The sequence below is a fragment of the Stenella coeruleoalba genome (assembly GCF_951394435.1).
Source record: "Stenella coeruleoalba genome assembly, contig: scaffold_31, whole genome shotgun sequence".
Taxonomy (NCBI): domain Eukaryota; kingdom Metazoa; phylum Chordata; class Mammalia; order Artiodactyla; family Delphinidae; genus Stenella; species Stenella coeruleoalba.
In genome coordinates this window covers 29,945-53,611 of record NW_027645877.1, presented here as the reverse complement: position 1 = coordinate 53,611, position 23,667 = coordinate 29,945, and the positions used below count along the sequence as shown (strand labels likewise).

The 23,667-nt window shown below is 43.8% G+C and overlaps 1 long non-coding RNA gene across 2 annotated transcripts in view; it reads left to right on the top strand.

The window, feature by feature from the left end:
- Positions 1-22,151, top strand: part of LOC307181498 — a 1,015,396-nt gene extending 993,245 nt beyond the window's left edge. The window contains exon 4 of one of the 2 annotated variants that reach the window (XR_013826915.1): positions 22,071-22,151. This is a non-coding gene — a long non-coding RNA (uncharacterized lncRNA). Of the gene's footprint in view, positions 1-4,701; positions 4,783-22,070 lie in introns of those variants that run through there. The other variant, XR_013826916.1, reaches the window with a different exon arrangement.
- The last annotated feature ends 1,516 nt before the right edge of the window (positions 22,152-23,667 follow it).

Sequence of the window (23,667 nt, the reverse complement as noted above, 5' to 3'; positions counted from 1 at the left end):
GCCTGATGACATAGATTTCATTGCTGAGTGATACTGCATTGTACGTAAGTACCACAAGTTCTTTATCCATTTTTCACTTTCTGTGATATTGAACTTGTACGGTAAACGAGGTTCTTGTAAACGGAGGCGTCCCGAACTTTGGGGTGGCTGTGTCTTTTTGATTTTAATTTCCCTAAGCTATAGGACCATAAGTGGAAGTGCCCTAGGCTCTGTTGCTTTGTTTTTTAGATGTTTCAGGAAACACCATACACTTCTCCTGAGTGTCTGTTGGCAATTTACATCCCGCCCATCAGCATAACAAGGCTCCCAGTTCTCCATGGCCTGTCCTGCCTTTCTGGATTTTACACTTTTTTCAGATGGCCCCTTTGACCGGGGGGAAGTGAGACTTCATTGTAGTGCAGATTTCCTTTGCAAGTTTGCTTGGTTGGCCAAAAAGGGCGTATGCGTTTTTTCCTGAATATATTCAGGAAAAAACGCATACGCCCTTTTTGGCCAAGTGCATCACTGTGGACGTTCTGCCTCTTTTCCTATGCTTTCAATGCAATTCCAGTCTACCTCCTGAAATCGGTTTCCTGTAATTCTGCCCCGCTTTCAAGTCCTCTTGGCAGCCTTACTTCAGTCTATTTTTGGACGATAGCTGTCATTTATAACTCTGCAGGTTTGTGAATTACAGTGCCCCTGAGCTCCTTTCTTCAACTCGCTTTCTTGTGACCTGGCCGCAACACCGCAGGATGTCTTCAGGCCCTAATCTGGTTCTGGCACGGCACGCTGAGCCTTTGGTTAATTACTCTTCCTGGTGGGAAATGACAGTTAAATTTGCCCATCCAGACACCTCCAGCTAGTCTCTCATTGGTTCTCGCTATTCCTGTTCATCTTCCACAGAAATTGCAAACTGGGCCAAACAGGAGGTTAAAGGGACTGACTCTCCAAGTCGGGAGAGTGTTAGTAAAGCATCTGGAATGTTGCACCCGAGTACCAGGGTACGAAAACTGAAACATATTTGAACACGTCTCCCGATCACATGGTTGATCATACTCTGGGTTCCACATGCATGTTTTAGCTGAAGGAAGAATACCTTAAACCTGGAGATTTGAGACCCGTGGAATGGGTACCATGCAATATGACTTCAAAGGGTCTTCATTTGCTCACCGAACATCTCCAATCCTATCACTGCTGCGTTTATGCCCCTGTACACATGCTTGATTCTCTTTCGGATACATAGCAATCCATAGGTTTTAAGATAATTACTAGTCAGGTACATTCTTAGGCGTTTAATATGCGGTGTTGAGTCCATTTCTTTGAGCAAGGAGTAGCTCTTGTCTATTCCATATTTGGCTTAAGGAACTTTATCTGTGCTCATTTCAATCTCTGGTTTTATGCAGCACCCCAACTCACCTTTCCCCTTAAGCAAGCATAAGTTGATTTTCTAAATTTGAGACCCTGTTCTGTTCTGTAATTCAGTTCCTGTGTAGCCAAGTATACATTCCGTGTATTACTGATATCTTATGATGTTTCTTTTTCTGTGTGACTTATTTCAGTTAGAATCATCATACCTGAATCCACTCATTGTGCTGCTAAGGGCCTGATGACATAGATTTCATTGCTGAGTGATATTGCTTTGTAAGTAAATACCACAACTTCTTTATCCATTTTTCACTTTCTGCGATGTTGAACTTGTACTGTAAACGAGGTTCTTGTAAACAGAGGCGTCCGAAACTTTGGGGTGGCTGTGTCTTTTTGATTTTAATTTTCCTAAGCTATAGGACCATAAGTGGCAGTGCCCTAGGCTCTGTTGCTTTGTTTTTTAGATGTTTCAGGAAACACCATACACTTCTCCCGAGTGTCTGTTGGCAATTTACATCCCGCCCATCAGCATAACAAGGCTCCCAGTTCTCCATGGCCTGTCCTGCCTTTCTGGATTTTACACTTTTTTCAGATGGCCCTTTTGACCGGGGGGAAGTGAGACTTCATTGTAGTGCAGATTTCCTTTGCAAGCTTGCTTGGTTGGCCAAAAAGGGCGTATGCGTTTTTTCCTGAATATATTCAGGAAAAAACGCATACGCCCTTTTTGGCCAAGTGCATCATTGTGGACGTTCTGCCTCTTTTCCTATGCTTTCAATGCAATTCCAGTCTACCTCCTGAAATCGGTTTCCTGCAATTCTGCCCCGCTTTCAAGTCCTCTTGGCAGCCTTACTTCAGTATATTTTGGACGATAGCTGTCATTTATAACTCTGCAGGTTTGTGAATTACAGTGCCCCTGAGCTCCTTTCTTCAACTCGCTTTCTTGTGAGCTGGCCGCAACACCGCAGGATGGCTTCAGTCCCTAATCTGGTTCCGGCCCGGCATGCTGAGCCTTTAGTTAATTCCTCTTCCTGGTGGGAAATGAGAGTTAAATTTGCCCGTCCAGACACCTGCAGCTAGCCTCTCATTGGTTCTCGCTATTCCTGTTCATCTTCCGCAGAAATTGCAAACTGGGCCAAACAGGAGGTTAAAGGGACTGACTCTCCAAGTCGGGAGAGTGTTAGTAAAGCGTCTGGAGTGTTGCACCCGAGTACCAGGGTAGGAAAACTGAGACATATTTGAACACGTCTCCCGTTCACATGGTTGATCATACTCTGGGTTCCACATGCATGTTTTAGCTGAAGGAAGAATACCTTAAACCTGGAGAGTTGAGACCCGTGGAATGGGTACCGTGCAATATGACTTCAAAGGGTCTTCATTTGCTCACCGAACCTCTCCAATCCTATCACTGCTGCATTTATGCCCCTGTACACACGCTTGATTCTCTTTTGGAGACATAGCAATCCATAGGTTTTAAGATACTTACTAGTCAGGTACATTCTTAGGCGTTTAATATGGGGTTTTGAGTCCATTTCGTTGAGCAAGGAGTAGCTCTTGTCTATTCCATATTTGGCTTAAGGAACTTTATCTGTGCTCATTTCAATCTCTGGTTTTATGCAGCACCCCAACTCACCTTTCCCCTTAAGCAAGCATAAGTTGGTTTTCTAAATTTGAGACCCTGTTCTGTTTTGGAATGCAGTTCCTGTGTAGCCAAGTTTACATTCCGTGTATTAGTGATATCTTATGATGTTTCTTTTTCTGTGTGACTTATTTCAGTTAGAATCATTGTACCTGAATCCACTCATTATGCTGCTACGGGCCTGATGACATAGATTTCATTGCTGAGTGATACTGCATTGTACGTAAGTACCACAAGTTCTTTATCCATTTTTCACTTTCTGTGATATTGAACTTGTACGGTAAACGAGGTTCCTGTAAACGGAGGCGTCCCAAACTTTGGGGTGGCTGTGTCTTTTTGATTTTAATTTCCCTAAGCTATAGGACCATAAGTGGAAGTGCCCTAGGCTCTGTTGCTTTGTTTTTTAGATGTTTCAGGAAACACCATACACTTCTCCCGAGTGGTTGTTGGCAATTTACATCCCGCCCATCAGCATAACAAGGCTCCCAGTTCTCCATGGCCTGTCCTGCCTTTCTGGATTTTACACTTTTTTCAGATGGCCCTTTTGACCGGGGGGAAGTGAGACTTCATTGTCGTGCAGATTTCCTTTGCAAGCTTGCTTGGTTGGCCAAAAAGGGCGTATGCGTTTTTTCCTGAATATATTCAGGAAAAAACGCATACGCCCTTTTTGGCCAAGTGCATCATTGTGGACGTTCTGCCTCTTTTCCTATGCTTTCAATGCAATTCCAGTCTACCTCCTGAAATCGGTTTCCTGCAATTCTGCCCCGCTTTCAAGTCCTCTTGGCAGCCTTACTTCAGTCTATTTTTGGACGATAGCTGTCATTTATAACTCTGCAGGTTTGTGAATTACAGTGCCCCTGAGCTCCTTTCTTCAACTCGCTTTCTTTTGAGCTGGCCGCAACACCGCAGGATGGCTTCAGGCCCTAATCTGGTTCCGGCATGGCACGCTGAGCCTTTGGTTAATTCCTCTTCCTGGTGGGAAATGAGAGTTAAATTTGCCCGTCCAGACACCTCCAGCTAGTCTCTCATTGGTTCTCGCTATTCCTGTTCATCTTCCGCAGAAATTGCAAACTGGGCCAAACAGGAGGTTAAAGGGACTGACTCTCCAAGACGGGAGAGTGTTAGTAAAGCGTCTGGAATGTTGCACCCGAGTACCAGGGTACGAAAACTGAGACATATTTGAACACGTCTCCCGATCACATGGTTGATCATACTCTAGGTTCCACATGCATGTTTTAGCTGAAGGAAGAATACCTTAAACCTGGGTAGTTGAAACCCGTGGAATGGGTACCATGCAATATGACTTCAAAGGGTCTTCATTTGCTCACCGAACCTCTCCAATCCTATCACTGCTGCGTTTATGCCCCTGTACACATGCTTGATTCTCTTTCGGAGACATAGCAATTCATAGGTTTTAAGATACTTACTAGTCAGGTACATTCTTAGGCGTTTAATATGGGGTGTTGAGTCCATTTCGTTGAGCAAGGAGTAACTCTTGTCTATTCCATATTTGGCTTAAGGAACTTTATCTGTGCTCATTTCAATCTCTGGTTTTATGCAGCACCCAAACTCACTTTTACCCTTAAGCAAGCATAAGTTGGTTTTCTAAATTTGAGACCCTGTTCTGTTCTGTAATTCAGTTCCTGTGTAGCCAAGTTTACATTCCGTGTATTACTGATATCTTATGATGTTTCTTTTTCTGTGTGACTTATTTCAGTTAGAATCATCATACCTGAATCCATTCATTGTGCTGCTAAGGGCCTGATGACACAGATTTCATTGCTGAGTGATATTGCTTTGTAAGTAAATACCACAACTTTTTTATCCATTTTTCACTTTCTGCGATGTTGAACTTGTACTGTAAACGAGGTTTTTGTAAACAGAGCCGTTCCAAAATTTGGGGTGGCTGTGTCTTTTTGATTTTAAATTCCCTAAGCTATAGGACCATAATTGGAAGTGCCTAGGCGCTGTTGCTTTGTTTTTTAGATGTTTCAGGAAACACTATACACTTCTCCCGAGTGGTTGTTGGCAATTTACATCCCGCCCATCAGCATAACAAGGCTCCCAGTTCTCCATGGCCTGTCCTGCCTTTCTGGAGTTTACCCTTTTTTCAGATGGCCCTTTTGACCAGGGGGAAGTGAGACTTCATTGTAGTGCAGATTTCCTTTGCAAGCTTGCTTGGTTGGCCAAAAAGGGCGTATGCGTTTTTTCCTGAATATATTCAGGAAAAAACGCATACGCCCTTTTTGGCCAAGTGCATCATTGTGGATGTTCTGCCTCTTTTCCTATGCTTTCAATGCAATTCCAGTCTACCTCCTGAAATCGGTTTCCTGCAATTCTGCCCCGCTTTCAAGTCCTCTTGGCAGCCTTACTTCAGTCTATTTTTGGACGATAGCTGTCATTTATAATTCTGCAGGTTTGTGAATTACAGTGCCCCTGAGCTCCTTTCTTCAACTCGCTTTCTTTTGAGCTGGCCGCAACACCGCAGGATGGCTTCAGGCCCTAATCTGGTTCCGGTACGGCACGCTGAGCCTTTGGTTATTTCCTCTTCCTGGTGGGAAATGAGAGTTAAATTTGCCCGTCCAGACACCTCCAGCTAGCCTCTTATTGGTTCTCGCTATTCCTGTTCATCTTCCGCAGAAATTGCAAACTGGGCCAAACAGGAGGTTAAAGGCGCTGACTCTCCAAGTGGGGAGAGTGTTAGTAAAGCGTCTGGAATGTTGCACCCGAGTACCAGGGGAGGAAAACTGAGACATATTTGAACACGTCTCCCGATCACATGGTTGATCATACTCTGGGTTCCACATGCATGTTTTAGCTGAAGGAAGAATACCTAAAACCTGGGTAGTTGAAACCCGTGGAATGGGTACCATGCAATATGACTTCAAAGGGTCTTCATTTGCTCACCGAACCTCTCCAATCCTATCACTGCTGCGTTTATGCCCCTGTACACATGCTTGATTCTCTTTCGGAGACATAGCAATCTATAGGTTTTAAGATACTTACTAGTCAGGTACATTCTTAGGCGTTTAATATGCGGTGTTGAGTCCATTTCGTTGAGCAATGAGTAGCTCTTGTCTATTCCATATTTGGCTTAAGGAACTTTATCTGTGCTCATTTCAATCTCTGGTTTTATGCAGCACCCCAACTCACCTTTCCCCTTAAGCAAGCATAAGTTGGTTTTCTAAATTTGAGACCCTGTTCTGTTCTGTAATTCAGTTCCTGTGTAGCCAAGTTTACATTCCGTGTATTAGTGATATCTTATGATGTTTCTTTTTCTGTGTGACTTATTTCAGTTAGAATCATCGTACCTGAATCCACTCATTATGCTGCTACGGGCCTGATGACATAGATTTCATTGCTGAGTGATACTGCATTGTACGTAAGTACCACAAGTTCTTTATCCATTTTTCACTTTCTGTGATATTGAACTTGTACGGTAAACGAGGTTCTTGTAAACAGAGGCGTCCCAAACTTTGGGGTGGCTGTGTCTTTTTGATTTTAATTTCCCTAAGCTATAGGACCATAAGTGGCAGTGCCCTAGGCTCTGTTGCTTTGTTTTTTAGATGTTTCAGGAAACACCATACACTTCTCCCGAGTGTCTGTTGGCAACTTACATCCCGCCCATCAGCATAACAAGGCTCCCAGTTCTCCATGGCCTGTCCTGCCTTTCTGGATTTTACACTTTTTTCAGATGGCCCTTTTGACCAGGGGGAAGTGAGACTTCATTGTAGTGCAGATTTCCTTTGCAAGCTTGCTTGGTTGGCCAAAAAGGGCGTATGCGTTTTTTCCTGAATATATTCAGGAAAAAACGCATACGCCCTTTTTGGCCAAGTGCATCATTGTGGACGTTCTGCCTCTTTTCCTATGCTTTCAATGCAATTTCAGTCTACCTCCTGAAATCGGCTTAATGCAATTCTGCCCCGCTTTCAAGTCCTCTTGGCAGCCTTACTTCAGTCTATTTTTGGACGATAGCTGTCATTTATAACTCTGCAGGTTTGTGAATTACAGTGCCCCTGAGCTCCTTTCTTCAACTCGCTTTCTTGTGACCTGGCCGCAACACCGCAGGATGGCTTCAGGCCCTAATCTGGTTCCGGCCCGGCATGCTGAGCCTTTGGTTATTTCCTCTTCCTGGTGGGAAATGAGAGTTAAATTTCCCGTCCAGACACCTCCAGCTAGCCTCTCATTGGTTCTCACTATTCCTGTTCATCTTCCGCAGAAATTGCAAACTGGGCCAAACAGGAGGTTAAAGGCGCTGACTCTCCAAGTGGGGAGAGTGTTAGTAAAGCGTCTGGAATGTTGCACCCGAGTACCAGGGGAGGAAAACTGAGACATATTTGAACACGTCTCCCGATCACATGGTTGATCATACTCTGGGTTCCACATGCATGTTTTAGCTGAAGGAAAAATACCTAAAATCTGGGTAGTTGAAACCCGTGGAATGGGTACCATGCAATATGACTTCAAAGGGTCTTCATTTGCTCACTGAACCTCTCCAATCCTATCACTGCTGCGTTTATGCCCCTGTACACATGCTTGATTCTCTTTCGGAGACATAGCAATCTATAGGTTTTAAGATACTTACTAGTCAGGTACATTCTTAGGCGTTTAATATGTGGTGTTGAGTCCATTTCGTTGAGCAAGGAGTAGATCTTGTCTATTCCATATTTGGCTTAAGGAACTTTATCTGTGCTCATTTCAATCTCTGGTTTTATGCAGCACCCCAACTCACCTTTCCCCTTAAGCAAGCATAAGTTGGTTTTCTAAATTTGAGACCCTGTTCTGTTCTGTAATTCAGTTCCTGTGTAGCCAAGTTTACATTCCGTGTATTACTGATAACTTATGATGTTTCTTTTTCTGTGTGACTTATTTCAGTTAGAATCATCATACCTGAATCCACTCATTGTGATGCTAAGGGCCTGATGACATAGATTTCATTGCTGAGTGATATTGCTTTGTAAGTAAATACCACAACTTCTTTATCCATTTTTCACTTTCTGCTATGTTGAACTTGTACTGTAAACGAGGTTCTTGTAAACAGAGGCGTCCCAAACTTTGGGGTGGCTGTGTCTTTTTGATTTTAATTTCCCTAAGCTATAGGACCATAAGTGGCAGTGCCCTAGGCTCTGTTGCTTTGTTTTTTAGATGTTTCAGGAAACACCATAAACTTCTCCCGAGTGTCTGTTGGCAATTTACATTCCGCCCATCAGCATAACAAGGCTCCCAGTTCTCCATGGCCTGTCCTGCCTTTCTGGATTTTACACTTTTTTCAGATGGCCCTTTTGACCAGGGGGAAGTGAGACTTCATTGTAGTGCAGATTTCCTTTGCAAGCTTGCTTGGTTGGCCAAAAAGGGCGTATGCGTTTTTTCCTGAATATATTCAGGAAAAAACGCATACGCCCTTTTTGGCCAAGTGCATCATTGTGGACGTTCTGCCTCTTTTCCTATGCTTTCAATGCAATTCCAGTCAACCTCCTGAAATCGGTTTCCTGCAATTCTGCCCCGCTTTCAAGTCCTCTTGGCAGCCTTACTTCAGTCTATTTTTGGACGATAGCTGTCATTTATAACTCTGCAGGTTTGTGAATTACAGTGCCCCTGAGCTCCTTTCTTCAACTCGCTTTCTTGTGACCTGGCCGCAACACCGCAGGATGGCTTCAGGCCCTAATCTGGTTCCGGTACGGCACGCTGAGCCTTTGGTTATTTCCTCTTCCTGGTGGGAAATGAGAGTTAAATTTGCCCGTCCAGACACCTCCAGCTAGCCTCTCATTGGTTCTCACTATTCCTGTTCATCTTCCGCAGAAATTGCAAACTGGGCCAAACAGGAGGTTAAAGGCGCTGACTCTCCAAGTGGGGAGAGTGTTAGTAAAGCGTCTGGAATGTTGCACCCGAGTACCAGGGGAGGAAAACTGAGACATATTTGAACACGTCTCCCGTTCATGTGGTTGATCATACTTGGGTTACATATGCATGTTTTAGCTGAAGGAAGAATACCTTAAACCTGGGTAGTTGAAACCCGTGGAATGGGTACCATGCAATATGACTTCAAAGGGTCTTCATTTGCTCACCGAACCTCTCCAATCCTATCACTGCTGCGTTTATGCCCTTGTACACATGCTTGATTCTCTTTTGGAGACATAGCCATCCATAGGTTTTAAGATACTTTCTAGTCAGGTACATTCTTAGGCATTTAATATGCGGTGTTGAGTCCATTTCGTTGAGCAAGGAGTAGCTCTTGTCTATTCCATATTTGGCTTAAGGAACTTTATCTGTGCTCATTTCAATCTCTGGTTTTATGCAGCACCCCAACTCACCTTTTCCCTTAAGCAAGCATAAGTTGGTTTTCTAAATTTGAGACGCTGTTCTGTTCTGTAATTCAGTTCCTGTGTAGCCAAGTTTACATTCCGTGTATTACTGATATCTTATGATGTTTCTTTTTCTGTGTGACTTATTTCAGTTAGAATCATCATACCTGAATCCACTCATTGTGCTGCTAAGGGCCTGATGACACAGATTTCATTGCTGAGTGATATTGCTTTGTAAGTAAATACCACAACTTCTTTATCCATTTTTCACTTTCTGTGATGTTGAACTTGTACTGTAAACGAGGTTCTTGTAAACAGAGCCGTTCCAAACTTTGGGGTGGCTGTGTCTTTTTGATTTTAAATTCCCTAAGCTATAGGACCATAAGTGTTAGTGCCCTAGGCTCTGTTGCTTTGTTTTTTAGATGTTTCAGGAAACACCATACACTTCTCCCGAGTGGTTGTTGGCAATTTACATCCCGCCCATCAGCATAACAAGGCTCCCAGTTCTCCATGGCCTGTCCTGCCTTTCTGGATTTTACACTTTTTTCAGATGGCCCTTTTGACCGGGGAGAAGTGAGACTTCATTGTAGTGCAGATTTCCTTTGCAAGCTTGCTTGGTTGGCCAAAAAGGGCGTATGCGTTTTTTCCTGAATATATTCAGGAAAAAACGCATACGCCCTTTTTGGCCAAGTGCATCATTGTGTACGTTCTGCCTCTTTTCCTATGCTTTCAATGCAATTCCAGTCTACCTCCTGAAATCGGTTTCCTGCAATTCTGCCCCGCTTTCAAGTCCTCTTGGCAGCCTTACTTCAGTCTATTTTTGGACGATAGCTGTCATTTATAACTCTGCAGGTTTGTGAATTACAGTGCCCCTGAGCTCCTTTCTTCAACTCGCTTTCTTGTGAGCTGGCCGCAACACCGCAGGATGGCTTCAGGCCCTAATCTGGTTCCGGCACGGCACGCTGAGCCTTTGGTTATTTCCTCTTCCTGGTGGGAAATGAGAGTTAAATTTGCCCGTCCAGACACCTCCAGCTAGCCTCTCATTGGTTCTCGCTATTCCTGTTCATCTTCCGCAGAAATTGCAAACTGGGCCAAACAGGAGGTTAAAGGGACTGACTCTCCAAGTGGGGAGAGTGTTAGTAAAGCGTCTGGAATGTTGCACCGAGTACCAGGGGAGGAAAACTGAGACATATTTGAACACGTCTCCCGTTCACAATGTTGATCATACTCTGGGTTCCACATGCATGTTTTAGCTGAAGGAAGAATACCTTAAACCTGGAGAGTTGAGACCCGTGGAATGGGTACCATGCAATATGACTTCAAAGGGTCTTCATTTGCTCACCGAACCTCTCCAATCCTATCACTGCTGCGTTTATTCCCCTGTACACACGCTTGATTCTCTTTTGGAGACATAGCAATCCATAGGTTTTAAGATACTTACTAGTCAGGTACATTCTTAGGGGTTTAATATGGGGTTTTGAGTCCATTTCGTTGAGCAAGGAGTAGCTCTTGTCTATTCCATATTTGGCTTAAGGAACTTTATCTGTGCTCATTTCAATCTCTGGTTTTATGCAGCACCCCAACTCACCTTTCCCCTTAAGCAAGCATAAGTTGGTTTTCTAAATTTGAGACCCTGTTCTGTTTTGGAATGCAGTTCCTGTGTAGCCAAGTTTACATTCCATGTATTAGTGATATCTTATGATGTTTCTTTTTCTGTGTGACTTATTTCAGTTAGAATCATCGTACCTCAATCCACTCATTATGCTGCTACGGGCCTGATGACATAGATTTCATTGCTGAGTGATACTGCATTGTACGTAAGTACCACAAGTTCTTTATCCATTTTTCACTTTCTGCGATGTTGAACTTGTACTGTAAACGAGGTTCTTGTAAACAAAGGCGTCCCAAACTTTGGGGTGGCTGTGTCTTTTTGATTTTAATTTCCCTAAGCTATAGGACCATAAGTGGCAGTGCCCTAGGCTCTGTTGCTTTGTTTTTTAGATGTTTCAGGAAACACCATACACTTCTCCCAAGTGTCTGTTGGCAATTTACATCCCGCCCATCAGCATAACAAGGCTCCCAGTTCTCCATGGCCTGTCCTGCCTTTCTGGATTTTACACTTTTTTCAGATGGCCCTTTTGACCGGGGGGAAGTGAGACTTCATTGTAGTGCAGATTTCCTTTGCAAGCTTGCTTGGTTGGCCAAAAAGGGCGTATGCGTTTTTTCCTGAATATATTCAGGAAAAAACGCATACGCCCTTTTTGGCCAAGTGCATCATTGTGGACGTTCTGCCTCTTTTCCTATGCTTTCAATGCAATTCCAGTCTACCTCCTGAAATCGGTTTCCTGCAATTCTGCCCCGCTTTCAAGTCCTCTTGGCAGCCTTACTTCAGTCTATTTTTGGACGATAGCTGTCATTTATAACTCTGCAGGTTTGTGAATTACAGTGCCCCTGAGCTCCTTTCTTCAACTCGCTTTCTTTTGAGCTGGCCGCAACACCGCAGTATGGCTTCAGGCCCTAATCTGGTTCCGGCACGGCACGCTGAGCCTTTGGTTAATTCCTCTTCCTGGTGGGAAATGAGAGTTAAATTTGCCCGTCCAGACACCTCCAGCTAGCCTCTCATTGGTTCTCGCTATTCCTGTTCATCTTCCGCAGAAATTGCAAACTGGGCCAAACAGGAGGTTAAAGGGACTGACTCTCCAAGTGGGGAGAGTGTTAGTAAAGCGTCTGGAATGTTGCACCCGAGTACCAGGGGAGGAAAACTGAGACATATTTGAACACGTCTCCCGATCACATGGTTGATCATACTCTAGGTTCCACATGCATGTTTTAGCTGAAGGAAGAATACCTTAAACCTGGGTAGTTGAAACCCGTGGAATGGGTACCATGCAATATGACTTCAAAGGGTCTTCATTTGCTCACCAAACCTCTCCAATCCTATCACTGCTGCGTTTATGCCCCTGTACACATGCTTGATTCTCTTTCAGAGACATAGCAATCCATAGGTTTTAAGATACTTACTAGTCAGGTACATTCTTAGGCGTTTAATATGGGGTGTTGAGTCCATTTCGTTGAGCAAGGAGTAGCTCTTGTCTATTCCATATTTGGCTTAAGGAACTTTATCTGTGCTCATTTCAATCTCTGGTTTTATGCAGCACCCCAACTCACCTTTACCCTTAAGCAAGAATAAGTTGGTTTTCTAAATTTGAGACCCTGTTCTGTTCTGTAATTCAGTTCCTGTGTAGCCAAGTTTTCATTCCGTGTATTACTGATATCTTATGATGTTTCTTTTTCTGTGTGACTTATTTCAGTTAGAATCATCATACCTGAATCCACTCATTGTGCTGCTAAGGGCCTGATGACACAGATTTCATTGCTGAGTGATATTGCTTTGTAAGTAAATACCACAACTTCTTTATCCATTTTTCACTTTCTGCGATGTTGAACTTGTACTGTAAACGAGGTTCTTGTAAACAGAGCCGTTCCAAACTTTGGGGTGGCTGTGTCTTTTTGATTTTAATTTCCCTAAGCTATAGGACCATAAGTGGAAGTGCCCTAGGTTCTGTTGCTTTGTTTTTTAGATGTTTCAGGAAACACCATACACTTCTCCCGAGTGGTTGTTGGCAATTTACATCCCGCCCATCAGCATAACAAGGCTCCCAGTTCTCCATGGCCAGTCCTGCCTTTCTGGATTTTACACTTTTTTCAGATGGCCCTTTTGACCGGGGGGAAGTGAGACTTCATTGTAGTGCAGATTTCCTTTGCAAGCTTGCTTGGTTGGCCAAAAAGGGCGTATGCGTTTTTTCCTGAATATATTCAGGAAAAAACGCATACGCCCTTTTTGGCCAAGTGCATCATTGTGGACGTTCTGCCTCTTTTCCTATGCTTTCAATGCAATTCCAGTCTACCTCCTGAAATCGGTTTCCTGCAATTCTGCCCCGCTTTCAAGTCCTCTTGGCAGCCTTACTTCAGTATATTTTTGGACGATAGCTGTCATTTATAACTCTGCAGGTTTGTGAATTACAGTGCCCCTGAGCTCCTTTCTTCAACTCGCTTTCTTTTGAGCTGGCCGCAACACCGCAGGATGGCTTCAGGCCCTAATCTGGTTCCGGTACGGCACGCTGAGCCTTTGGTTATTTCCTCTTCCTGGTGGGAAATGAGAGTTAAATTTGCCCGTCCAGACACCTCCAGCTAGCCTCTCATTGGTTCTCGCTATTCCTGTTCAGCTTCCGCAGAAATTGCAAACTGGGCCAAACAGGAGGTTAAAGGCGCTGACTCTCCAAGTGGGGAGAGTGTTAGTAAAGCGTCTGGAATGTTGCACCCGAGTACCAGGGGAGGAAAACTGAGACATATTTGAACACGTCTCCCGATCACATAGTTGATCATACTCTGGGTTCCACATGCATGTTTTAGCTGAAGGAAGAATACCTAAAACCTGGGTAGTTGAAACCTGTGGAATGGGTACCATGCAATATGACTTCAAAGGGTCTTCATTTGCTCACCGAACCTCTCCAATCCTATCACTGCTGCGTTTATGCCCCTGTACACATGCTTGATTCTCTTTCGGAGACATAGCAATCTATAGGTTTTAAGATACTTACTAGTCAGGTACATTCTTAGGCGTTTAATATGCGGTGTTGAATCCATTTCGTTGAGCAAGGAGTAGCTCTTGTCTATTCCATATTTGGCTTAAGGAACTTTATCTGTGCTCATTTCAATCTCTGGTTTTATGCAGCACCCCAACTCACCTTTAACCTTAAGCAAGCATAAGTTGGTTTTCTAAATTTGAGACCCTGTTCTGTTCTGTAATTCAGTTCCTGTGTAGCCAAGTTTACATTCCGTGTATTACTGATATCTTATGATGTTTCTTTTTCTGTGTGACTTATTTCAGTTAGAATCATCATACCTGAATCCACTCATTGTGCTGCTAAGGGCCTGATGACACAGATTTCATTGCTGAGTGATATTGCTTTGTAAGTAAATACCACAACTTCTTTATCCATTTTTCACTTTCTGCGATGTTGAACTTGTACTGTAAACGAGGTTCTTGTAAACAGAGCCGTTCCAAACTTTGGGGTGGCTGTGTCTTTTTGATTTTAATTTCCCTAAGCTATAGGACCATAAGTGGAAGTGCCCTAGGTTCTGTTGCTTTGTTTTTTAGATGTTTCAGGAAACACCATACACTTCTCCCGAGTGTCTGTTGGCAATTTACATCCCGCCCATCAGCATAACAAGGCTCCCAGTTCTCCATGGCCTGTCCTGCCTTTCTGGATTTTACACTTTTTTCAGATGGCCCTTTTGACCGGGGGGAAGTGAGACTTCATTGTAGTGCAGATTTCCTTTGCAAGCTTGCTTGGTTGGCCAAAAAGGGCGTATGTGTTTTTTCCTGAATATATTCAGGAAAAAACGCATACGCCCTTTTTGGCCAAGTGCATCATTGTGGACGTTCTGCCTCTTTTCCTATGCTTTCAATGCAATTCCAGTCTACCTCCTGAAATCGGTTTCCTGCAATTCTGCCCCGCTTTCAAGTCCTCTTGGCAGCCTTACTTCAGTCTATTTTTGGACGATAGCTGTCATTTATAACTCTGCAGGTTTGTGGATTACAGTGCCCCTGCGCTCCTTTCTTCAACTCGGTTTCTTTAGAGCTGGCCGCAACACCGCAGGATGGCTTCAGGCCCTAATCTGGTTCCGGTACGGCACGCTGAGCCTTTGGTTATTTCCTCTTCCTGGTGGGAAATGAGAGTTAAATTTGCCCGTCCAGACACCTCCAGCTAGCCTCTCATTGGTTCTCGCTATTCCTGTTCATCTTCCGCAGAAATTGCAAACTGGGCCAAACAGGAGGTTAAAGGCGCTGACTCTCCAAGTGGGGAGAGTGTTAGTAAAGCGTCTGGAATGTTGCACCCGAGTACCAGGGGAGGAAAACTGAGACATATTTGAACACGTCTCCCGATCACATGGTTGATCATACTCTGGGTTCCACATGCATGTTTTAGCTGAAGGAAGAATACCTAAAACCTGGGTAGTTGAAACCCGTGGAATGGGTACCATGCAATATGACTTCAAAGGGTCTTCATTTGCTCACCGAACCTCTCCAATCCTATCACTGCTGCGTTTATGCCCCTGTACACATGCTTGATTCTCTTTCGGAGACATAGCAATCCATAGGTTTTAAGATACTTACTAGTCAGGTACATTCTTAGGCGTTTAATATGCGGTGTTGAGTCCATTTCGTTGAGCAAGGAGTAGCTCTTGTCTATTCCATATTTGGCTTAAGGAACTTTATCTGTGCTCATTTCAATCTCTGGTTTTATGCAGCACCCCAACTCACCTTTCCCCTTAAGCAAGCATAAGTTGGTTTTCTAAATTTGAGAACCTGTTCTGTTTTGGAATTCAGTTCCTGTGTAGCCAAGTTTACATTCCGTGTATTAGTGATATCTTATGATGTTTCTTTTTCTGTGTGACTTATTTCAGTTAGAATCATCGTACCTGAATCTACTCATTATGCTGCTACGGTCCTGATGACATAGATTTCATTGCTGAGTGATACTGCATTGTACGTAAGTACCACAAGTTCTTTATCCATTTTTCACTTTCTGCGATGGTGAACTTGTACTGTAAACGAGGTTCTTGTAAACAGAGCCGTTCCAAACTTTGGGGTGGCTGTGTCTTTTTGATTTTAATTTCCCTAAGCTATAGGACCATAAGTGGAAGTGCCCTAGGCTCTGTTGCTTTGTTTTTTAGATGTTTCAGGAAACACCATACACTTCTCCCGAGTGTCTGTTGGAAATTTACATCCCGCCCATCAGCATAACAAGGCTCCCAGTTCTCAATGGCCTGTTGCCTTTCTGGATTTTACACTTTTTTCAGATGGCCCTTTTGACCGGGGGGAAGTGAGACTTCATTGTAGTGCAGATTTCCTTTGCAAGCTTGCTTGGTTGGCCAAAAAGGGCGTATGCGTTTTTTCCTGATTATATTCAGGAAAAAACGCATACGCCCTTTTTGGCCAAGTGCATCATTGTGGACGTTCTGCCTCTTTTCCTATGCTTTCAATGCAATTCCAGTCTACCTCCTGAAATCGGTTTCCTGCAATTCTGCCCCGCTTTCAAGTCCTCTTGGCAGCCTTACTTCAGTCTATTTTTGGACGATAGCTGTCATTTATAACTCTGCAGGTTTGTGAATTACAGTGCCCCTGCGCTCCTTTCTTCAACTCGGTTTCTTTAGAGCTGGCCGCAACACCGCAGGATGGCTTCAGGCCCTAATCTGGTTCCGGTACGGCACGCTGAGTCTTTGGTTATTTCCTCTTCCTGGTGGGAAATGAGAGTTAAATTTGCCCGTCCAGACACCTCCAGCTAGCCTCTCATTGGTTCTCGCTATTCCTGTTCATCTTCCGCAGAAATTGCAAACTGGGCCAAACAGGAGGTTAAAGGCGCTGACTCTCCAAGTGGGGAGAGTGTTAGTAAAGCGTCTGGAATGTTGCACCCGAGTACCAGGGGAGGAAAACTGAGACATATTTGAACACGTCTCCCGTTCACATGGTTGATCATACTTGGGTTCCACATGCATGTTTTAGCTGAAGGAAGAATACCTTAAACCTGGAGAGTTGAGACCCGTGAAATGGGTACCATGCAATATGACTTCAAAGGGTCTTCATTTGCTCACCGAACCTCTCCAATCCTATCACTGCTGCGTTTATGCCCCTGTACACATGCTTGATTCTCTTTCGGAGACATAGCAATCCATAGGTTTTACGATACTTACTAGTCAGGTACATTCTTAGGCGTTTAATATGCGGTGTTGAGTCCATTTCGTTGAGCAAGGAGTAGCTCTTGTCTATTCCATATTTGACTTAAGGAACTTTATCTGTGCTCATTTCAATCTCTGGTTTTATGCAGCACCCCAACTCACCTTTACCCTTAAGCAAGCATAAGTTGGTTTTCTAAATTTGAGACCCTGTTCTGTTCTTTAATTCAGTTCCTGTGTAGCCAAGTTTACATTCCGTGTATTAGTGATATCTTATGATGTTTCTTTTTCTGTGTGACTTATTTCAGTTAGAATCATCGTACCTGAATCTACTCATTATGCTGCTACGGTCCTGATGACATAGATTTCATTGCTGAGTGATACTGCATTGTACGTAAGTACCACAAGTTCTTTATCCATTTTTCACTTTCTGCGATGGTGAACTTGTACTGTAAACGAGGTTCTTGTAAACAGAGCCGTTCCAAACTTTGGGGTGGCTGTGTCTTTTTGATTTTAATTTCCCTAAGCTATAGGACCATAAGTGGAAGTGCCCTAGGCTCTGTTGCTTTGTTTTTTAGATGTTTCAGGAAACACCATACACTTCTCCCGAGTGTCTGTTGGCAATTTACATCCCGCCCATCAGCATAACAAGGCTCCCAGTTCTCAATGGCCTGTTGCCTTTCTGGATTTTACACTTTTTTCAGATGGCCCTTTTGACCGGGGGGAAGTGAGACTTCATTGTAGTGCAGATTTCCTTTGCAAGCTTGCTTGGTTGGCCAAAAAGGGCGTATGCGTTTTTTCCTGATTATATTCAGGAAAAAACGCATACGCCCTTTTTGGCCAAGTGCATCATTGTGGACGTTCTGCCTCTTTTCCTATGCTTTCAATGCAATTCCAGTCTACCTCCTGAAATCGGTTTCCTGCAATTCTGCCCCGCTTTCAAGTCCTCTTGGCAGCCTTACTTCAGTCTATTTTTGGACGATAGCTGTCATTTATAACTCTGCAGGTTTGTGAATTACAGGGCCCCTGCGCTCCTTTCTTCAACTCGGTTTCTTTAGAGCTGGCCGCAACACCGCAGGATGGCTTCAGGCCCTAATCTGGTTCCGGTACGGCACGCTGAGTCTTTGGTTATTTCCTCTTCCTGGTGGGAAATGAGAGTTAAATTTGGCCGTCCAGACACCTCCAGCTAGCCTCTCATTGGTTCTCGCTATTCCTGTTCATCTTCCGCAGAAATTGCAAACTGGGCCAAACAGGAGGTTAAAGGCGCTGACTCTCCAAGTGGGGAGAGTGTTAGTAAAGCGTCTGGAATGTTGCACCCGAGTACCAGGGGAGGAAAACTGAGACATATTTGAACACGTCTCCCGTTCACATGGTTGATCATACTTGGGTTCCACATGCATGTTTTAGCTGAAGGAAGAATACCTTAAACCTGGAGAGTTGAGACCCGTGAAATGGGTACCATGCAATATGACTTCAAAGGGTCTTCATTTGCTCACCGAACCTCTCCAATCCTATCACTGCTGCGTTTATGCCCCTGTACACATGCTTGATTCTCTTTCGGAGACATAGCAATCCATAGGTTTTACAATACTTACTAGTCAGGTACATTCTTAGGCGTTTAATATGCGGTGTTGAGTCCATTTCGTTGAGCAAGGAGTAGCTCTTGTCTATTCCATATTTGACTTAAGGAACTTTATCTGTGCTCATTTCAATCTCTGGTTTTATGCAGCACCCCAACTCACCTTTACCCTTAAGCAAGCATAAGTTGGTTTTCTAAATTTGAGACCCTGTTCTGTTCTGTAATTCAGTTCCTGTGTAGCCAAGTTTACATTCCGTGTATTACTGATATCTTATGATGTTTCTTTTTCTGTGTGACTTATTTCAGTTAGAATCATCATACCTGAATCCACTCATTGTGATGCTAAGGGCCTGATGACATAGATTTCATTGCTGAGTGATATTGCTTTGTAAGTAAATACCACAACTTCTTTATCCATTTTTCACTTTCTGCGATGTTGAACTTGTACTGTAAACGAGGTTCTTGTAAACAGAGGCGTCCCAAACTTTGGGGTGGCTGTGTCTTTTTGATTTTAATTTCCCTAAGCTATAGGACCATAAGTGGCAGTGCCCTAGGTTCTGTTGCTTTGTTTTTTAGATGTTTCAGGAAACACCATACACTTCTCCTGAGTGTCTGTTGGCAATTTACATCCCACCCATCAGCATAACAAGGCTCCCAGTTCTCCATGGCCTGTCCTGCCTTTCTGGATTTTACACTTTTTTCAGATGGCCCTTTTGACCGGGGGGAAGTGAGACTTCATTGTAGTGCAGATTTCCTTTGCAAGCTTGCTTGGTTGGCCAAAAAGGGCGTATGCGTTTTTTCCTGAATATATTCAGGAAAAAACGCATACGCCCTTTTTGGCCAAGTGCATCATTGTGGACGTTCTGCCTCTTTTCCTATGCTTTCAATGCAATTCCAGTCTACCTCCTGAAATCGGTTTCCTGCAATTCTGCCCCGCTTTCAAGTCCTCTTGGCAGCCTTACTTCAGTCTATTTTTGGACGATAGCTGTCATTTATAACTCTGCAGGTTTGTGAATTACAGTGCCCCTGAGCTCCTTTCTTCAACTCGCTTTCTTGTGAGCTGGCCGCAACACCGCAGGATGGCTTCAGGCCCTAATCTGGTTCCGGCCCGGCATGCTGAGCCTTTGGTTAATTCCTCTTCCTGGTGGGAAATGAGAGTTAAATTTGCCCGTCCAGACACCTCCAGCTAGCCTCTCATTGGTTCTCGCTATTCCTGTTCATCTTCCGCAGAAATTGCAAACTGGGCCAAACAGGAGGTTAAAGGGACTGACTCTCCAAGTGGGGAGAGTGTTAGTAAAGCGTCTGGAATGTTACACCCGAGTACCAGGGGAGGAAAACTGAGACATATTTGAACACGTCTCCCGATCACATGGTTGATCATACTCTAGGTTCCACATGCATGTTTTAGCTGAAGGAAGAATACCTTAAACCTGGGTAGTTGAAACCTGTGGAATGGGTACCATGCAATATGACTTCAAAGGGTCTTCATTTGCTCACCGAACCTCTCCAATCCTAGCACTGCTGCGTTTATGCCCCTGTACACATTCTTGATTCTCTTTTGGAGACATAGCAATCCATAGGTTTTACGATACTTACTAGTCAGGTACATTCTTAGGCGTTTAATATGGGGTGTTGAGTCCATTTCGTTGAGCAAGGAGTAGCTCTTGTCTATTCCATATTTGACTTAAGGAACTTTATCTGTGCTCATTTCAATCTCTGGTTTTATGCAGCACCCCAACTCACCTTTACCCTTAAGCAAGCATAAGTTGGTTTTCTAAATTTAAGACCCTGTTCTGTTCTGTAATTCAGTTCCTGTGTAGCCAAGTTTACATTCCGTGTATTACTGATATCTTATGATGTTTCTTTTTCTGTGTGACTTATTTCAGTTAGAATCATCATACCTGAATCCACTCATTGTGATGCTAAGGGCCTGATGACATAGATTTCATTGCTGAGTGATATTGCTTTGTAAGTAAATACCACAACTTCTTTATCCATTTTTCACTTTCTGCGATGTTGAACTTGTACTGTAAACGAGGTTCTTGTAAACAGAGGCGTCCCAAACTTTGGGGTGGCTGTGTCTTTTTGATTTTAATTTCCCTAAGCTATAGGACCATAAGTGGCAGTGCCCTAGGCTCTGTTGCTTTGTTTTTTAGATGTTTCAGGAAACACCATACACTTCTCCTGAGTGTCTGTTGGCAATTTACATCCCGCCCATCAGCATAACAAGGCTCCCAGTTCTCCATGGCCTGTCCTGCCTTTCTGGATTTTACACTTTTTTCAGATGGCCCTTTTGACCGGGGGGAAGTGAGACTTCATTGTAGTGCAGATTTCCTTTGCAAGCTTGCTTGGTTGGCCAAAAAGGGCGTATGCGTTTTTTCCTGAATATATTCAGGAAAAAACGCATACGCCCTTTTTGGCCAAGTGCATCATTGTGGACGTTCTGCCTCTTTTCCTATGCTTTCAATGCAATTCCAGTCTACCTCCTGAAATCGGTTTCCTGCAATTCTGCACCGCTTTCAAGTCCTCTTGGCAGCCTTACTTCAGTCTATTTTTGGACGATAGCTGTCATTTATAACTCTGCAGGTTTGTGAATTACAGTGCCCCTGAGCTCCTTTCTTCAACTCGCTTTCTTTTGAGCTGGCCGCAACACCGCAGGATGGCTTCAGGTCCTAATCTGGTTCCGGTACGGCACGCTGAGCCTTTGGTTATTTCCTCTTCCTGTTGGGAAATGAGAGTTAAATTTGCCCGTCCAGACACCTCCAGCTAGCCTCTCATTGGTTCTCGCTATTCCTGTTCATCTTCCGCAGAAATTGCAAACTGGGCCAAACAGGAGGTTAAAGGCGCTGACTCTCCAAGTGGGGAGACTGTTAGTAAAGCGTCTGGAATGTTGCACCCGAGTACCAGGGGAGGAAAACTGAGACATATTTGAACACGTCTCCCGTTCACATGGTTGATCATACTTGGGTTCCACATGCATGTTTTAGCTGAAGGAAGAATACCTTAAACCTGGAGAGTTGAGACCCGTGTAATGGGTACCATGCAATATGACTTCAAAGGGTCTTCATTTGCTCAACGAACCTCTCCAATCCTATCACTGCTGCGTTTATGCCCCTGTACACATGCTTGATTCTCTTTCGGAGACATAGCAATCCATAGGTTTTAAGATACTTACTAGTCAGGTACATTCTTAGGCGTTTAATATGCGGTGTTGAGTCCATTTCGTTGAGCAAGGAGTAGCTCTTGTCTATTCCATATTTGACTTAAGGAACTTTATCTGTGCTCATTTCAATCTCTGGTTTTATGCAGCACCCCAACTCACCTTTACCCTTAAGCAAGCATAAGTTGGTTTTCTAAATTTGAGACCCTGTTCTGTTCTGTAATTCAGTTCCTGTGTAGCCAAGTTTACATTCCGTGTATTAGTGATATCTTATGATGTTTCATTTTCTGTGTGACTTATTTCAGTTAGAATCATCATACCTGAATCCACTCATTGTGATGCTAAGGGCCTGATGACATAGATTTCACTGCTGAGTGATATTGCTTTGTAAGTAAATACCACAACTTCTTTATCCATTTTTCACTTTCTGCGATGTTGAACTTGTACTGTAAACGAGGTTCTTGTAAACAGAGCCGTTCCAAACTTTGGGGTGGCTGTGTCTTTTTGATTTTAATTTCCCTAAGCTATAGGACCATAAGTGGCAGTGCCCTAGGCTCTGTTGCTTTGTTTTTTAGATGTTTCAGGAAACACCATACACTTCTCCCGAGTGTCTGTTGGCAATTTACATCCCACCCATCAGCATAACAAGGTTCCCAGTTCTCCATGGCCTGTCCTGCCTTTCTGGATTTTACACTTTTTTCAGATGGCCCTTTTGACCGGGGGGAAGTGAGACTTCATTGTAGTGCAGATTTCCTTTGCAAGTTTGCTTGGTTGGCCAAAAAGGGCGTATGCGTTTTTTCCTGAATATATTCAGGAAAAACCATATACGCCCTTTTTGGCCAAGTGCATCATTGTGGACGTTCTGCCTCTTTTCCTATGCTTTCAATGCAATTCCAGTCTACCTCCTGAAATCGGTTTCCTGCAATTCTGCCCCGCTTTCAAGTCCTCTTGGCAGCCTTACTTCAGTCTATTTTTGGACGATAGCTGTCATTTATAACTCTGCAGGTTTGTGAATTACAGTGCCCCTGAGCTCCTTTCTTCAACTCGCTTTCTTGTGACCTGGCCGCAACACCGCAGGATGGCTTCAGGCCCTAATCTGGTTCCGGCCCGGCATGCTGAGCCTTTGGTTAATTCCTCTTCCTGGTGGGAAATGAGAGTTAAATTTGCCCGTCCAGACACCTCCAGCTAGCCTCTCATTGGTTCTCGCTATTCCTGTTCATCTTCCGCAGAAATTGCAAACTGGGCCAAACAGGAGGTTAAAGGCGCTGACTCTCCAAGTGGGGAGAGTGTTAGTAAAGCGTCTGGAATGTTGCACCCGAGTACCAGGGGAGGAAAACTGAGACATATTTGAACACGTCTCCCGTTCACATGGTTGATCATACTTGGGTTCCACATGCATGTTTTAGCTGAAGGAAGAATACCTTAAACCTGGAGAGTTGAGACCCGTGAAATGGGTACCATGCAATATGACTTCAAAGGGTCTTCATTTGCTCACCGAACCTCTCCAATCCTATCACTGCTGCGTTTATGCCCCTGTACACATGCTTGATTCTCTTTCGGAGACATAGCAATCCATAGGTTTTACGATACTTACTAGTCAGGTACATTCTTAGGCGTTTAATATGCGGTGTTGAGTCCATTTCGTTGAGCAAGGAGTAGCTCTTGTCTATTCCATATTTGACTTAAGGAACTTTATCTGTGCTCATTTCAATCTCTGGTTTTATGCAGCACCCCAACTCACCTTTACCCTTAAGCAAGCATAAGTTGGTTTTCTAAATTTGAGACCCTGTTCTGTTCTGTAATTCAGTTCCTGTGTAGCCAAGTTTACATTCCGTGTATTACTGATATCTTATGATGTTTCTTTTTCTGTGTGACTTATTTCAGTTAGAATCATCATACCTGAATC